The 5,729-nt window shown below is 45.5% G+C and overlaps 1 pseudogene across 1 annotated transcript; it reads right to left on the reverse strand.

The window, feature by feature from the left end:
- Nucleotides 1-4,342: 4,342 nt before the first annotated feature.
- Nucleotides 4,343-4,922, reverse strand: LOC102831981 (annotated as a pseudogene). Its single transcript, XR_438807.1, has one exon. The product of XR_438807.1 is annotated as a ribosomal protein L17 pseudogene (transcript).
- Nucleotides 4,923-5,729: the final 807 nt, after the last annotated feature.

Raw genomic sequence — 5,729 nt, forward strand, 5'->3', positions numbered from 1 at the left:
ACAAATTCCCCCAGCTGTGAGCCTTCCAACTTTCTAAATATTCCTTTATATGTGGTTCAGAGTTCTGGGACCATCCCCTGAGCCTGCTTGGTTGGGTATTCTGTGTTGTTGTTGTTGGAGCTCTTTACTACACGTCCACCCAATCCGCCATCTTATTTGTTCTCTCCCTAACTCAAGGTGGAGTTTTACAGGGAGAAAATTAGCATGGAGGCAGTGTGCACTGAGAGGCAAAGATTTTACTAGGTATGAGGCACTTAAGGAACCTGAGGTCACTTAAGGATACTACTAGTAACTTTTGCACATGTGATGGGTAGCACTTTGGGTTTTGATCCATTCTTATCAATTCAATTGCACATAACAACAATAACAGCAACATGTTATTGGACTCCTCCTGGTGTGGCATTGTAGGATCAGCACTGGATTGAGAACCACAAGGTAAGCAGTTCAAACTCACCAGCTGCTCCTCAGAAACTCTGTATAGGGTTGCTATGAGTCATAATTGGCTTGATGGTACTTAACAACAACACCAGTTATTACAAGTTGAATGCTGACTGTTTTAAAAGCTGTTTTGAAACTGGGAGCTATTCTGTTTCTGCCCCATCTCAAAATCAGGCATCTTGGATTGACCAGCAGAAGTGACAAGCTCCCATCTTTGTCTCCTTAAGCTACTTGTTGACTGGAAGTCCCCAAAAGTGATAACGAGGGGAAACATCAGGACCTCAATACCTGCCTACCTCTCCAACGCTCTCCACATTCTAGCTCCACACTGTACTTGGGTTCCAGCCACATAGGCCCTAGAGAGTTCCCTGCAAGGAACTGTTCTGCTAGGTCCCTTAGCATAGAATATAGCTGCATAGTACACTCCTACTTCACCAAAACCTAGTCCAACCCTGCAGCCCTCCCTGTCGTGGGATGCATCAGTTCTCTACGCCTCCTTTCCTTTCCCCATCAACATAGCTCTCAACTAGAATCAGGACCTTGTCACAAGAAGACTCCAACAGTGACATGACTGGCCACTGTCTCCAAAAGTTCTTGGGAACAAAATCCAAGCCCACTTACTTATTTCAGGCTACACACTTTCTTTTTCTGAGCAAGCTGTGGAAACATCTCCAACTGTGATGGAAATGTGCACTGTCAGTGGCATGTGCATTATGAGTGACTACTAGAGTCCATTTCTGCAGGAAGAAATCAATACACTCTTCCTGGAAGACTCTGCTCTCCTCACCCAACGTCTATGCTCAGATCCAGCTGAGCCCACCACCAGCTTTCTCCTTCCTTCCCAGAAAGAACCAGCCTCCTTGGAACCATGGACAAAGCCTCAGAAAAACAGGTCTCCTTTCCAGGGTTGAGACTTCGGGCAGTAAGCTGAGGCCAGTTCAGGGGTAGGTGAGATGCCCACAACAGGTTGAGGAACTAAGAAGCCTCTTTTCTGGGGTCTGTAGAGTTAGAAATTGCCGCTAACCAGACATATCATATTGGTCCAAGGACTGGCCCAGAATTTCCACCAAGTAGATGAATAACTGAGGCTCAGAGACAAGAATCTTTAGCCAAGAACACACAGCTCCAGTGGGACAGAATATGGGTTCTGAGCCAGCTTTCTGTCTCAACTAGAGGGAAAATTTGGAAGCACATGGGTCCCCGGGCTAGACAGCTTGATACAAATATCTATGCCAATTACAAGCTGTGACCTGGGGCAAGTGGTTTAGCATTTGCAATCTTTGTGCCCTTACCTTTAAAACAGGGTAATATATCTCCTTAGTGTGGATCTGTGAGGTATGGATGGGCCTGGCAAACTCTGCTCCATGAAGGAGAGTGGTTCACTGCCCTTTGTGTTAATCTTTGGAAGCACCTTTACATGCATTAGCAAAACAGAGGTCAACACTATATGTAAGAGATGGGTTCCCATTCCAGGGTGCTATATGAGGCTTCACTCTGTCCTCTCTGGGCCTCAGTGTCCCTTCTGTAAAGGGAAGGGGTGCACTGTATGAACAGCATGGAATGTGTGCTGCAGGCTTCTGAGTCATGTTTAGTGACAAAATAGAGGCTTTGGGACTGTATATCCCCCAAGAAGTCTGGACTGCCCCATCATTCCAAGACCCAGGCTACAGCCATCATCTGGAATTGTGCTGGTTACTGGAAGAGGGGAAAAGAGCTCTGAAGTGTCTCATGCTGATATTAAATGTCCTGGGTTGTAGTCCATGCTGACACCCTTTATTCACAAATGGGACAGAGTCAGCTGCTTGCCCCTCCAGCTACCTGGAAACCTAGAGTGCCCCCATCATATGCGAGAGATAGAGAAAGGGCTAGGTATACTAGCAAACCATCCCTGACAGACATTGAAACCTTCTCCAAGTAGCATCATGTGAGTGCCCTGTGACAAGTCCTGTCCCTACCACAAAACTTATGTGGGATTACCTGGTGAGGAGGAAGATGGGGGTTGATGTACCCTCAGACTATGACAAGCCCCAGGCAGGGAGAAGTGAGAGCCTGTCAAGGCTGTGCAGGCCTCTGTCATGAGCAAGCAGCTCTGAGACCCTGTGACTGATGACACCACAACAGGGCCGAGGGGCCACTCCTGCTACACCTATGAGTAGGCACTGTGTGCAAGACAGCTTTGTGGGGAGGCTGTTGCAGGGAGAAGCCAAAGCAGTGAAGGAAGAACAATTGTAAGCAAATAGATAGACTGGCTCAGGAGACTTGAGGGATGGGAGGACAAGAAATAGATCCAAGAAGTCTTACACAGGGAAGTCTGGGTTCCTGTCTGATAGAGCTGTAGAATGCACAGGGACAAGAGAAACAGTTACCCTATAGCGTTGTGATCATCCCTTGGCCATGTTTATCACCTCATTTGGTCATGCCACTGCAAGACTACCAGGCACCGTTCATCATTCATTTCTTTACTTGTTTACTAAACAGTGTTTTGGACATGAGAAGCACCTACCCTAACCTCAAACAGGATCCTTGAGGCCTACTCTTCCCCTGCAGCCCCTCCTGACCCAACAAAGGAGAGTGTGGAAGGACCCCAAAGCTCGATCTGCTCCCTGAAGCACTTAGAGCTTTTGCCACTATACTGGTGTGACTGTGCTTCACCCTGAGGACCCAAAGAGGTCATTACCTTGGTGACAGATGAGATAGTAGAGGCCCACAGAAATTTTGATTTGCCCCTTGCTGACCCAGAGAGAAGAAAGGACAGCTCAGCCAGCAGCTCCCTTAGGTAATTAGAGATTGGCATGTGTGGGGCCCCAGACTTTGGCCTCCAATACTAAGAAACCCATAAAGCCTCCTCCTAATCTCTCATTTCTTTAGCTGGCCCTCAAATCCAAGTTCTTCTGGAGCCACTTCCTCTGCACTCCACACCAGGGCAGCCCAATCCCCTACTCTCTAGCCTCATACTGCTCCCCTTCACCCATGCTGGAAAACCTGGTGGCTGTCTGTTAGATAATGAGCTCCTGAAAGCAGGATCTACTATTGTTCCATTTGACCTGTGACCCCAATGCAGGCTCAGCCTGGGTCATGACCAAGGAGTATTTGTGAGAAGGACAGCTGGATGGAATCATTGTGGGTATTACCTCATACAAACAAGTAATAGACTTTTCCTTTATTTTTTAAATAAGATTTGTCTGCCATACAAAATACATAAACTATAAAAAATATTAGCGAAACAGAAAAACTCTCATGAACTCATGTTTCCATACTGGTATGTTTCCTTCTAGTTCTTTTTCTGTGTATAACTTCTATTTGCTTAAAGTACAAAATGAAAAGGTAAGGTCTAATTTTGCTACTTGTCTTTTATATTTAAAAATATATTATAAGCATTTTATAATGCCAATGCAAACACTTTTTTAAAAACCACACACACAACAAAACCTACTGCCGGGGGTTCCAGTGCGGCAGGTCAACCGGGGAAAAAAGGTAGAGACGGGACTCCGGAGAAAAACGAGTGGTATCTCACAAAGGAAACGTTCATATACCAGTCCCACAGCTTATAAACTATCATAAAGTCTCCTGAACTTACATTTTTGAGAAATCGTGCTAATAAGGATAAAGAAAGACATGTATTTTTGGACTCTCACCTGCAGGTCCACGGGTCACTCCTGCAACTGCAGAGTTTAGACAGTGGGGCCAGGGCCGGCCCGTTCGGAAAGTGGCGTCTTCAGCAAGGAAAAAAAAAGGCAAGAGGGGATCTAGCTCCCCCATGCCCCAAATCTCCCCACCTGGGCTTGATATCCCAATAAAAATTGTCTGGGTGCAGCTCACCCACACACGGAGAGTGTGAGAAAATCAGTAGCAGCTCAGCGGTGGCTCAGTGGCGGATTTTTTTTTTTTTAACTTTTATGTGCATTTTATTTTAAGTTAAATTTACTCCCGAGCCATAAGTTTTTGTTTCTTCAGTTTCTTCTGAGATATCTTTTTCTTCTGGGCAACCTCCTCTTCTGGTTTAGGAACAATTTGTTCCTTTTCAGTGAGAATCATCTCAATATGGCAGGGGGAGCTCATGTAGGGGTTGATCTGACCATGAGCTCTGTAAGTTCGGCGGCGCATCTTGGGAGCTTTGTTGACCTGGATATGCTCAATGACCAGAGAATCCACATCTAAACCCTTAAGTTCAGCATTGCTCTCTGCATTTTTAAGCATGTGCAACAAAAATTCAGCACTCTTTTTGGGCCACCGACCCTGTGTCCAACCCCACTGTTTGGCCTGGGCACACCTACCAACACCACCATTGTAATGTCGGAATGGTACACATTGCTTCTGCAAAGTGACATCTTTAAGATACTTGGTGGCTTTCCGGATATGCATACCCTTGATGGCCTGGGCAGTCTCACGGGTTTCTTAAAATGGACCTGGAGATTTGAACCTCTGGATTTGCATGATTTTGTGGGGTTTTCTGGGTCAAGTGAGTAGCGAACCATTTTGTGAGATTACCTTGGGCCGCTTACGGGAAGAGGAAGAGTGGTGGGTCCTGAGAGGTTTCATGAGAACTCAATCAGTGGCGGATTTTTGACGTCATTCACCAGCCCCCATCCATCCCTGCATCTAATCCCCCTGCCCCCACTCCTAGCTAGCAGTGGGGATCCTCTAGCGGCTGTGCTGGCTGGCAGGACAGGACACAGAAAAAGTTAACCAAAGCCACATATCTGCTCCAATGTGGTGATTTCTATCCAAGCGTTTATATTACTTTGGCCTTTAGTCCTCTGGATTACACATCCCTCCTGGAGGTGGGAACTTATCCTCCCTACGTCCCATAATAAGAAGCAGTAATTGTGGCCATATAGCCAAGTTACAACATAATACTCCACCACTTAGACAAGAACCAACAACATCTGCTACACATTACGGACGAAAAGGGAAGCCCATCTCCTGATCATATTATTATTATTATTATTATTATTATTAAAACAATAACCCTGACCAATAAGAAACAATCAACTTTATCAAAGCATGTCCAAAAACAGAACAGGGGAACTGACACAAATGAACTGGAGACAGACAAAGGTTTTAGAGAGGAGTAGGAGCGGGTTTTGGATATGCCTGAGAGGGAATTCAGAAGAATGATATGGAAGCAAATTCAAATAATCTGAAAAGGAGCCGAGGAAAATAAGGAAGAAGTAAAAAAAAATGCCCCAAGAACAATCAAATAGGATTGACACAGCATTGGAAACAATTTAAAACCAGCAAAAAGATGCCCAGGTGATAAATAATAAGATATCAGAAATAGACAATAGCCT

This window comes from Chrysochloris asiatica, unplaced genomic scaffold, assembly GCF_000296735.1.
Source record: "Chrysochloris asiatica unplaced genomic scaffold, ChrAsi1.0 scaffold00479, whole genome shotgun sequence".
In the NCBI taxonomy this organism is placed as follows: Eukaryota; Metazoa; Chordata; class Mammalia; order Afrosoricida; family Chrysochloridae; genus Chrysochloris; species Chrysochloris asiatica.